At 54.8% G+C, this 12377-nt stretch overlaps 1 protein-coding gene across 10 annotated transcripts in view; it reads left to right on the top strand.

The window, feature by feature from the left end:
• The first annotated feature begins 3447 nt into the window (after positions 1 to 3447).
• The window catches only part of DMTN (dematin actin binding protein), a 33788-nt gene continuing 24858 nt past the window's right edge, over positions 3448 to 12377 (top strand). For 7 of the 10 annotated variants that reach the window (XR_012156276.1, XM_073324987.1, XM_073324994.1 and 4 more), the window contains exon 1: positions 3448 to 3727. The gene's annotated coding sequence lies outside the window, so the exon portion shown is untranslated. The remainder of the gene's footprint in view (positions 3728 to 12377) is intronic. The other 3 variants (XM_073324990.1, XM_073324993.1, XM_073324988.1) reach the window with 2 other exon arrangements.

The following is a 12377-nucleotide window of genomic DNA, read 5'->3' on the forward strand; positions in this document are numbered from 1 at the left end:
AGGTCCAATTTGCTGTGTCCCTCTCCTCTGCCTCTCCTGTTGCCATCCCCCCCTCCCCACCCAACACCCATGGCCATTGTGGGTGGGTTTCTGGCTGGCTGCTCCTGCTTGCGCGGGGGAGGCCAGAGTTGGGTGGCAGAGGTCCCAAGCATAGGGGTACAGAGGGCTCCACCGTGCTGGGCTGTGGGGGGTCCCGCATCGCATGGGGCAGTAGGGAACACATGCAGTATTGGTTAATCCAGTTACAAAGCAGGCACGGTCACAGGGGAGGGTGAAAACAACGAGGAGTCTTGTGGCACCTTAAAGACTAACAAATGTATTAGAGGTTTCAGGGTAGCAGCCGTGTTAGTCTGTATTCGCAAAAAGAAAAGGAGGACTTGTGGCACCTTAGAGACTAACCAATTTATTAGAGTATAAGCTTTCGTGGGCTATGACCCACTTCTTCAGATGCATGGAGTGAAAATTACAGGGTGTGTCACTGATGGACTAAGTGTGGTGCTGGGACTGTGTGTGCATGGGTCTGAGTGACAATGTCTGTCAGGGCAGGCGACAGTGTGTCTGCATGTCCCTCTCCTGTACATATCTATTTAATAACACCTCCCAGCCCCAGACCTGGGCTGAGAATCCACTGCTAAGAATCCATCTCTCCCCAGAAGGGCTTGGGTGACTTCCATCCCTGTTTCAATGACTGCAGAGCACCCACATCTGTTCCTCGGGGGCCCCACGAAGCTCTGACAGCCCAGCCCAGGTGACGGTTTGGAGATGAGGCTGTCTGAACAGATACATCGCCCGGAAGATTTCTGCTGGTAGATGAGGCTGCGTTGGTTTCATTGCTTAGTCCTCTGAGGCCCTGTGGCTCCTCCTTGGCAACCCCCAGGGCTCTCTGAGGGAACAAGAGTCTGAGCGTTCAGCACCCTGCCCCCACAGAGGGGACTGCATGTGAGGTCGGACTGCCCATCACCAGGAATGGTAAGGAACCCTAGAACTACACCCCTGGGGAGGGCAGCTCTGAAACCGGGCCGTGCATGCCTCGATCCTGGCCCGATGGATTAAGAGCCCCTGCAGGGAGTCTGGTTTGTTAATCGATGGAACAGGAGGGGCTGGGTTGAAGTTTCCCGCCTCTGATTTCTGGGCTGATTTCATTAGTTCCTCTTATTGACCATCATATTCTGAGGCGTTAGACGTTAGTGGACTTTGCAGCATTCTTAATGCATGAGAAACGGGGTTCGCATGAGTACATTGGCCATGCAATGGACGACTATTGATCATTTATGGGGCGCCTGGCTTCTACTCCTGGCTGTGGCTGGGGGTGGGGTGTGTGGTTAGAGCAGCAGGGTGTGAGTCAGGACAGCAGTGTTATCCCTGTCTCTGGGCGAGCATGGGGTCCAGTGGCTAGGTACTATGCCCATACCGTAGAACTGGGCAAAGCTGTGTCTCAACATGGCTGCTGATAATTTCTCCCCTTTGCAGAGGGCTCTTGGTAAAAGATGCCAGAGAAATGCCAAGTGGTGTTCTTGTCATTATTGGCCTCCTCTTGCTATACCTACTTCCCTGCATGTCCCGAGTGTATGTGGACGGCTGGGATATTGCTAGAGACAGAGAGAGGCCTGAACCCTCCCTCATCCATCTCCGATAGTCTCCATTTCACACGGAGCTCTCTGGAGGTGGCCTGCTCCCTGACAGCTGGTTCTCTTAGAGTCGGATCAGGAACACCTGCCCCCTAACCCCTAACCCAGTTGCAGAATTGTCAGTGACTATTTAGTCTCTGAGCCACTTCCCTCCCTGCCCCCCGTCCCCCAGTTCTGTGCTGTTCTAGCTGTGTGTGGAGAGAGGCTACTGCTCTTTGCTCTCCCCCAGCTGTGTTGTCCAGTGCACTTGCAACCGATGATGATTAAGCAGTTGTTGCAAAGGAACTCCTGAAGGGGGAGCCCTTGGATTTATTTGGGAACATGGCACTGCCAAGAATGCCAGGTTGGGAAGTCACAGGCTCAGGAAGGTCGGAGGACAGGTTCCCTTGCTAAATGTAGCAGCCCCTGTTTCCTGGCTCTCTGGAGCCACGAGGGGTATTCTGGAGAGCTTAGGGCCTGGTTTTCATAGTCGGCGAGCACCCGCAAACGCCACCTGCAATGGATTGGAGCTGTAGGCGCCTCTGAAAATGAGGCCATTAATGTTTTCACCCCATCAGGGCCTACCTGTAGGGTCCCCGCCCCTTTGCATGTGATCTGAAATAGCAGGCCCCTGTCCTGCATCCGTGGGAAATGCATTCTGGCATCTCAAGCCAGAGATGAACCCAGATCACTGTGCTAAGCGCAGTGGATTTGGATGGGACATGGATGGGAGACCTCCCAGGGAAATCTAAGCTGCTGCCAAAGTTGGTGCTGATGATTCAGCAGAGGATGCTCTTCCTTCAGGGTCATCAGTGAATGGGTTCCCCAGCCTTGTGCAAAGGGGTGCTGGAGGCACTCCCTCTTGGATCAGGTGCGACACCAAACCCCAGGTCATTTATGGGCATTACAGATCCTGCAGCATCTTTTCCATGAGATGGGGTGTCAGCCACAGTGTCCATGCCAAATTCCACCATGGGGTCTGCATTCTGCTTCCTTAGAGAGGGCTGTGACTCACCCTCCCTGCTCCAACCCCCCTGGAACTTTGTGGGAGATCTGATCCAAGTCCGAAGCCGGTCTCTAGTGTCCATACAGATACGATTATCAACCTAAAGCGTTATAGTGTTGAGTCCTAGACAGCTGCCACATTCCGCCCCAGAGGCAGCTGCACTCCAACAGTTGGCAAGGTGGGGTGATGTGGGAGGAAAGGTGGGTCTAGACGTATACTATCCATGAGCTATAGCCAGCTGGAGCAAAGCCATTTCTGCAGGATGACATCCCGTTTGTCAGCCTGTTTCCTTTACATTGCATTGCCTGAATTTTCTGGGGGGGAATTCTACCCATTGCTCCCCAACCCACTCCTCTCCCTTCCATTCTGCCTTGCTATTTTTGGCACCGACGCAGAGCGTTTATTTCATTTTATTTTGCAACAACAAAAATTAACAGAGGGAGGGAGGGAGAGCAAGATGGAGAGCCGCCACCTCTCACAAATACTGCTTCGTCATGATGCTGGTTAATTCTCCTCTTGTTCAGAAATGGACTGAGCCAGCAGCAGAGGTGGGGAGCTGCACACACACACGCTCTGACTGGCTCTGTAAATCCACATTGCTATCACCACTCGATCCTTTGCAGGCACTGCCTCTGGGGCTGGGAGATACACACACACATACACACACACACACAGGACTGTCATGCTGTCAGATACACGCCAACAGCACAGCAGCTGAACCCAGCAAGGGCAGCCGGCTGAGGACTCGCTGGGATACTCCCAAGCAAGAGGCAGAAGGAGGGGAAGGAGAGGCGTTTTGCAGCAAGAGAGGGCAGGGGAGCAGTTCTCTGGGCTCCTGGGGCTTGTTGTTGTTATCGTTCTCGGCTTGTTTTTCGGGCTGGGAAACCATGCGAGATTCCTGGAAGAGGCTTCCATAGCCCCAGCTGGGTGAGTCAAGAGGGCTGCCGTGCAATCTCATTGAGCTCGTACTTGACCCCTGCCATGGCTCGGCAGGCATGAGGGGTGGGAGGGCACATTCCAGGCAGATGCTGTTCCACTCTGGTGCCTGTGCCCAGGACTAACCCAACCTGCAGCAAGCGAGTGTGCAGAACCGGCGGGGACTAGAGTTCAGCTGGTATGTTGTTAATAGCATCAACTCTACCTCCTCCTGCCTTCCTTTCCTCATCCTCTTCTTGCTTTGCTTTCTCCCTCCCTTCCCTCCCTGTCTGTTGGTGCTTTGCTCTTTCTTTCCGTCTGTCCGGCCTCTTCCTCCTCCCAGGCACCTGGAAAGGGGACAGCCTTGCTAAGTGAGGATGCTCACCCTCCACTGCCAGAAGCATCACTGCCGGCTACGACAAAATGTGTATTTTTCATAAGTGGCTTCCGAAATGCAGGCCCCACAGACAGCCTGGGCACGTGCTGGCCCTAGGGTGCTGCTGGTGATGTGGGGCAGCAGGGGTATTGTGCTGCTCGTGTGGAGCTAAGGGAGTCTAAGCTGGCACTTGGTTGGCAGGAGCTGGTGTTGGTAGTATCGGCCAGGATGCTGGTGCCAGCCAGGCACAGATTAATAAGAGCCGTCTGGCTGGGCTCTGCTAAGGGGGTCTTGCTGGGCTGCGCTGGCCTATTACTGGTTTGAGAGGCTGCTTAAAATGTTTTGGTTTTAGCGTTTTAATGCTCAGGGCTAAATGTTCCTGCATAGGCAACTAAACAAGGCATTAGCACCCCAGCTTCGGCCCTGCGGTTAGACCTTGGGGCACATAATGAGTTTTTGTGCTCTGAGGTTCCGAACCAAGCATCCAGGTGACAGGGGCAGCAGGTTTGTATAATTTTCGGTGGTGCCCAGAACGGGTCCAAGTCCTGCCCCACCCACACCTGCCTAAGGCCCTGGGAGGGAGTTTGGGTGCGGGAGGGGTGTGGGCTCTGGGCTGGGGCAGAGGATTGGGGTGCAGGAGGGGATGAGGGCAGCGGGCTCTGTGAGGGAGTTGGGGTGTGGGAGAGGGTGAGGGGTGCGGCTCTTACCTCGGGCGGCTCCCAAAAGCAACCTAAGGCAGCTCCTAGGTGGGGGATGTCAGGGGGGGTCTCTATGTGCTGCTGTCCGCAGGCACCGCCCCCAGCCAATGGGAGCTGTGGAGTTGGTGCTCAGGGTGGGGGCAGTGTGTGGACATACACATTCCCCCCCGGGCCACAGGGACGCATCGGCTGCTTCCGGGAGCAGTGCGGAGCGAGGGTGGGCAGGAAGGCGCCATAGCCCCACTATATTGCCGGTGGTGGCAGTGGCGGCCGGGGCTCCTTTTAAATCGCCTGGGGGCAGCAGGCGGGGTCAGGAGATGCTCCAGGGGAGGTGCGTGGGGACAGCAGGCAGGGCCAGGGGAGAGACCCGGCCCCGCAAATTGGTGGAGCCGGGCCCCTGGGTCCTGAATATTCCTGGAGCACGGGCACCACGGGCCCATATAACTCACCACCCCTGCCAGGTGAGGAATTTGGATGTTCTGGGGACCTGTGTTTGACAAATGAGTTCCCCAGCTCTCTTGAGCCCATTCCCCATGGGCTCAGAAATCCAGTCCAGTTCTTTTTCTCCTTTCAGGGCTGCATCCGGAGCCCATTCCAGGTGGGCACAGAAATGCAGTAGGTCCAGGCCTTTAATGTCCATTTCCTACAGAGACACAATTTTGTGACTAACAGGAAAGCTACAAGGCTGGCAGGCAGGCTGCTTCCACAGCTGCACAGCTCCCCTTCCCCCAGCCATAGACTCCCTCACAGCAACTGGCTCCCTACAGTTGCAAATTGAAATGCAGTTTTGGGCGTCTGGGGTTGCTCCCAGAGGCCCTTGTATCATAAGGAAGTTCAGAAGCCTCACCTGGGGCCAGCTGATTCCCAGGCCAAAACAGGAATGAGACAAGGGTTTGCACTGTTTGCAACTCGGGGAGAACTTCTCTGTGCAGAGAGTGAATGAGGTAGAGGAGGAAGAGCAAGGCCAGCAGAGTAGTGTCGTGTTAGGTGGAAAGCCGGGTATGGCTATAGAGGAGGACATAGGCAACGGGCAGGTCGAGGATCTATCATATGGGGTCAAGAGGAAAACATCTCAGAAGAAAAGTAGATTTTTGCTCCCAAGGGCACCGGTTTGAAAACAGCCCAAATCAGCAGTGACCAGAAGCCATTCCCGTCTGATAGACCTCATGGGCAGTGAGTTACAGGGTCTTAGTTCAGTTTCTAGCAGGACAAGCATCTAGATCCCAAAAATCCCCACTGCGATTGGCCTTAATTTGCCTCCACCCTTATGGGTAGGCAGAGGGAGCAAACAGCCTGAGCTTAATAGGCCACTGAGACTGAACTCCCCTCTCATTCTAGAGAGGGATCCCTCTGGGGCAGGGCTGAGAGGCATGGGAGGTTGCAGCCCATATACTGTGGGGACACAAGGACATGGTGGGTGTTGCAGATTTTGGGATGGGATCAAGGTCTCATAGGCCCATCTGCCCCTCCCATCACCTATCCGATGGCACCGGAGCTGGGCCGGGACACACAGGCAGATGCCAGCGCCTCCTATGCTAAAAGAGTGGGGATACTACCCGCTTGCACAGTGGGGAAAAGGGAACTGGGATCGCTGCCTAGATGGGGTGACTTTCGTCAGGATCGAAGGACAGAGCTATAGAGCAGCCATGGGACCAGCCCACTCATGCGCCTGCCTTAGGGTTTCAAGCATTGTCGGAATGGCTCTTCAATTCTCCCATGACAGGCGCGTTAGGGCACCAGAGAGAAATGCACGTCCCCCTGGTTGAGAGATCTGAGCTCGAGCCACAATCTTGACTGGACACTCCAAAGTCTCTCGGCTCCAGAGCTTTGTTTTCACTCATGATCAAGGCCTTTAGCAAACTTCTGACCCAGGTCTGGGCTGGGATTTCAGAGTCCTCCATGTTCCTGCTGGGCCTGGCACTGCTACCCAGCTGGGTTGCTGGGACAGAAAGGGAAGAGCCCTTCCCTCTGTGATCCCCCCAGGGTGTGCCAATATGTAGCGCAGGTTTCCAGAGGCGCTTGCTGTCCAGGCTCTGGGAGGATGGTTTGTTTCTGTTGCTCCTCGCAAGCTGGGTGTGTTGAACTGGGCATCATCAGCTGGTAGGAAGGCTCAGTTTCTTTGCCGCCCGCCTCCCTGTGCCCCTTCCACATCCTCAGCTACTGAGACCAGCTCTGGCCTCGTCGTGAAGCACATGCTGCTAATGCCCGGAGCTGGCTTGAGAACCCATTTGTACCAGAGCAGTAGAAGCTGAGAAGGTGGAACTGATTATGGCTGCCAAGCTGAGACAATCAGAGTGAGAGAGGCCTGGGGAAATGCAGGGCACTCCATGACTCCCTCCTGGCGAAGGAACTTGCACATGGTTTGCTCTGACTTGTCTCTAAGGGGAACGCCTGCCTTGTTAGGCCATTGGTGGGTGTCAAACACCACACCCTCCTACCCCACTCAGCCAGGGCAGAAATCAAACCGTCCCGCTGGGTTTGGGCAGGATCAGCTGAGCTCAGAAACAGCCACCGGCCAATGAGAGAGCCAAGGCTCAACTGTGCTTTGCTGTGGTGGGTGTTGAACTCCACTAACCCTGTCTGGCCCGGGGAGGGCGGGGGCAGCTGTATCCAGCTAAAGGGAGAGGGGAGCGGTGTTTGATCCTGCCATCATATGCAGGGAAGGCAGGGCAGTGTGTGTGTCTATCTATGACTTCCTAAGAAGAAGTACTGCAGAAAGGGATCTGTGGGTCCTAGTGGATCACAAGCTAAATATGAGTCAACAATGAAACACTGTTGCAAAAAGTAGTGTGTCCAGTTCTGGGCACCACACTTCAGGAAAGATGTGGAGAAAGTCCAGAGAAGAGCAACAAAAATTATTAAAGATCTAGAAAACATGACCTATGAGATTTTAAAAATTGGATTTGTTTAGTCTGGAGAAGAGATGACTGAAGGGGGACATGATAACAGTTTTCAAATATGTAAAAGGTTGTTACAAGGAGGAGGGAGAAAAATTGTTTTTCTTAAACTCTGAGGATAGGACAAGAAGCAATGGGCTTAAATTGCAGCAAGGGAGGTTTAGGTTGGACATTAGGAAAATCTTCCTGTCAGGGGGGTTAAGCACTGGAATAAATTGCCTAGGGAGGTTGTGGAATCTCCATCATTGGGGATTTTTAAGAGCAGGTTAGACAAACACCTGTCAGGGATGGTCTAGATAATACTTAGTCCTGCCATGAGTGCGGGGGACTGGACTAGATGACCTCTTGAGGTCCCTTTCAGTCTTATGATTCTATCATTCTATTTAGTGTTCACCATGATATCCCAGAGAGACCCCTCCAGCTTCGTGCTGTGCGGAGAGTGCCCAGCCAGGATGACATAGACCTGATCTTGGCTACCCCTGTGTGTTTCCTGCTCTGTATAAACGCTTTGTAAGGATAAGACAGGATCAAGGGGACAGAGCTCTCCTTTGTAGCTTGCTTCTTTGCTCAGAGCAGGAAGGGGCCTGCCAAGGAAACTCGCCCTCCTGAAGAATGATTCCCCGCCCCGTTTTCCACAGCCCCAGGGTGACTCCTGAGGGTGCCATGTGGTAAGGAGCCAAGCACTTCCTGAATCCAAGGCAGGTCGGGTTCAGCTGATAGGGCAGCTTTGCCAAGAGGGTGTGAAGTTAGGGGCAGAGGGAGCCAGGTTTGCTTTGAAGCCCCTCAAAGAACAGCTGGCCTGTCTTCTTCCACCCAGCCACGTCCACAGTGTGCCCAGTGAGATGAGTGTCTTTAGCGCGGCTGCCTGTTTCCAGCCTTGGCTTTGCGTCTCCACAGCAGCCGGCGGGGCCGTTGCTATGGCTCGGGATGTGGAGAGAGCTCTAAGCTTCTTTGAGTCGGCAGCCTGCAAAGGGGCTGCCTCTCCAGGAGGTGTGTGCAGGCAGACGGCCAAGGCATCATGGCCCAGTTATCCCTGGCTGAGCTGGGGATGAGGATACCTGCAGTGCCCTCAGGTCTCTGGGATGCTGGCAGAAAACAGGGCAGGAGGTGTAGTGGGATTGGGATCACTTTTCCTGAGCTGGGAATTGGATTGGAGATGTCCCCTGAGTGTAGCTGGGAATGGGGCAGGGCCCCAGTGAGGACATGTGCAGAGTGTACCATCCTTATAGGCTGTCAGGGTCCCCCATGGGGGATCGGATCCCGTAGGATCTGAAGGCTCCCTGCAGGATTGCCCAGGGAGGGAGTTGCCCGCAGGGATGGCAATGACACAGGGAACAGGCTGTCAGGAAGTGAAGGGGGTCCTGGAGTCTGAGGCTGCTGGGGTTTGGCTGCTCCCTGCCAGGCTGCAGTCATGGCCGTTCTGGACACATGCACGCTGGTGCATTCGCCCCACATCCGTGTCTACGCCTCTCTGGGTGCTGCCGTGATCAAGTCCCCTCCCATTCCCTTTACATCATCCCTTAGTCTGTTTCCTTCTGCCCCTAAGAGATGCTGTCATGGGAGGTCTCCCACGCCCCTCGCATACAGGATGAGCTGGCTAATCCCATTCTTAGCCCAGATTACAGGTCACATGAGCCTTTTCCTCGCCCCGCTGCATCACAACCACAGTCTCTCCAGTACCCAGGGGCTGCTAAAAGGGCATCGTCTCCCTTTGCAAGGCCGTGGGGCCACTGGCGAGCTGCGCACTCAGGCACAGCAGAGCGATGGCGTTGGCGTCAGCAGGGTCACAGAGGAGTGGAGCAGAACTTGGCCCACTGCGCCCAGCTGACACGCTCTGTTTCCCGTCCCCGGTGAGAATGACAGCACTGGATCTGTGGGAGCTCATCTCTCCACGGAGGGAGCCTCAGATGCAACAGCGGTGCTCATTGCACGCCACAGCACTTTGAGATCCTGGGGGGAAAGGCACTATTTAAATGCAAAGATCCCCCTCCTGCTCTGCCTGAGAAACCTGGCCCTGGTTCTTCTGGGCAAGAACCACCCATCGCCGCTGCAAACTAGTACAGCACTTCCTGGGCTTGAGGAGCAATGGCCGCTAGCTCCTGCTAGAGCTCAGGAACCAGGGGATTTATAGCAGTGTCACAAATATCTACCCGAGTCTCAGGTCTCCTGAACTGGGATGGTGAAAATGGCCCCTCCCATCCTCCTGCTCAGCTCCGCTCAGCTGTAGATCTCAGAGTGCATTGCCAAGGGAGGTCAGATAACACAGTGCAGTGCAAAGAAAGGGCTGTATCACGCTCCCCATTTTACAGCTGGAGAAACTGAGGCACAGAGAGGGGGGACTGATTTGCCCCAGGTGAGTGGGGGAGCTGGGAATAGAGCCCAGGTCTCACCCTTCTAGCCTGGTGGCTGATCATGGGATAGTGCCACCATGATCTCAGTTATGCAAGCATCACCTGCTGAGAAAGCACAATGCATCCTAGCCTTCACTCCCTCCCATGCCGTCTCTATCTTCTCCTCCTCTCTGAAGAGACAAGGAGGCAGCCAAAGTGAGCAATACGCACAGGCTCTTATCCTGCAGAGCCTGACCTGGGAGTAGCAATTGACACAAACTTCATTTAGTACCAAGAAGCCTGTGGGGTGTGGGCATGCTGACTGGAGCCACTCCCTCTGCCTGGGAGGCTGCGGGCCAGAGCCTGTTTGATGACTGGGGGCAGGGACCCTGTGAGGCCCACACCGCACTTGCCTAGAAACACTCCCTGTTGCTCATGTGTTTTGCAGCCTGCTTTCCTGAGTGAGCTTGAAGGGAGCTGTCTGCCTCTGCTCTCCCCTGCCCCATCACACTGCTCGCCCCACAGTGAGCGAGAGGCCTCACCTCTGACCCACTCTGCTCGGGGAAAAAATATCCCACCAGCTGCCAAGTTTTCTGCCTGTGCAGCCCATATTTTAATGTGAATGAGTCATCCTTTCTCCAGCTGGCACCTCTGCCGGGTGATGCTAAACAGTGTGGAAGGAATAGATTGTCAATAGCACCGGGTTAGCATTGCCAGCCTCCCCCAAGGCATTATTCCAACACATTCGGGAGGGACCAGGGAAGAGAAGCTGGACAAAGCAGGAGACAGATGCCGATAAATCCGGCCAAGAGTTGTGGATCTTGTTTCCACGTCTTCCCTGGCACTACTGCCACCTCGCTGCTCTTCTAGCAAAGCAGTTGCACCAGGCATCCATCTAGATCCCAGGATCTGCTTAATGGGACACCTGCAAGTCCATACAGTCCCACAGGGCATCCAAATCACTGTCAGGAATGGGGGCACCTAAGCCAGACCCTAGGTCACGCAAGTCATACATGTGGCCCAGCCACTCAAGCTGCCTCTGAACAGGGAGACCAAGCCCAAACCATTACACAGGGCATCCAAACCACTGCCTGGGCACTGGGGCCATTCTGTGGTGACCCCATGCCAAGTCCCTGCAGGGGGCACCCAGTTCTGGGAATGGAATGGCAGCTCGACAGAGACTTCCCATGTGGCTTTGCCCAACCTCACCCAACAGACAGCAGCCAGGGGCCTGATGCAGACGTTCCTTGCTGCTCCGGGGTCTCAGGCTGCTCTTTGCTTAACTATCCCGTGTCTGTAGCTGCTCTTTCTCTCCAGGGGCTAGTTGCTTGCCCGGGATGCATGGCCATGGGGGGACAGGTGCAGAAACCAAAGACACAGGAACCGAGGAGGACATGGGCTCATGCTGCCTGGAGCTGGGGGAGCTATGTTCTGACAGCCACGTCTTTCATTCTAATGGGCCTAATTAGGCCGGGCTGACCACTCCGAGAGGAAGCTGGCTGCCTGGTGTAATGGATGGTGCTGTGCAAATGGCTGTCGAGGCAGAGAGCCTGTGTGCATCCGCTATCGCTGCTGCAAGTGAGAGCCGACGGCCTCCTGGATGGTAATTGATGTGCCATTATCGCTGCTCGCTCATGGCATTAAGATTTCATTGCTGGGGCTGCGTCTCTAATGGACTTGGCGAGTGTTGGTTGGGGGCTGGGCGGGTCCCTGCACATAGAACAGCCTTTCAGCAGGAAGCCTAGCGAATAGCTGGGAGCCAGAGTTCAGCGGGACCGGTGGGAGCTGTCGTGTAGACTGGCTCAGCTGAAGACAAGGTGGGAAAAATTCCTGTGCCCTGTCTCTGCTACAGCTTCCTCTGTGGCACCTGCAGCCGTCCAGGTGAATTAAGGATCCCTTTTTTGTCATGGAAGACGTGAACAGCATGTGCAAACTCGCTCCAGGATAGTAACGCACCAGGAGAGAGGAGAGAGGCCCCTAGCCTGAGAATGGAGTGGGGACTGGCTACTGCAAAGAGAAGGAAAAAATTTGAGTTCCTTTACCCCTGCTAGTGTCCACTTTCAGTTCTCTTCCTCTATGGGACCACACCCAGAGCCTGTTCTAGATGGGCACAGAAATCTGGCCCAGGTTCTTCTCTTGCCAGGAGGAAACAGGATGCTTTGTGATTAAGATACTAGACTGAGGTTCAGGAGACCTGGGTTCAGGTCCTGGTTCTGTTACAGACTCCCTGTGTGATCTGGGGCAAGTCAGTTAATTGCTGTGGGCCTCAGTTTCCCATCTGTAAAATCAGGATAGTGGCACTGTCCTACTTCATAGGCAGGTCGTGAGGATAACCCTGTTAGTGTTTGTGGGGTCCCAGGTACTGGGAGGGAAGGTACTTGGATGAGGGCCATGCAAGTGCCTTGGTAGATAGTTAAGTTAGGATGAACATATGGGGTGGAGATGACACATTGTGTGGAGCACTCCTATGTATTTATTGAATAGCCAGGTACCTGTCTGAGAGAGGATGGGGACTGGGTGGGAGTGTGGCCTGTTGGGCAAAGGAGAG

Source organism: Lepidochelys kempii, chromosome 26 (assembly GCF_965140265.1).
Source record: "Lepidochelys kempii isolate rLepKem1 chromosome 26, rLepKem1.hap2, whole genome shotgun sequence".
Taxonomy (NCBI): domain Eukaryota; kingdom Metazoa; phylum Chordata; order Testudines; family Cheloniidae; genus Lepidochelys; species Lepidochelys kempii.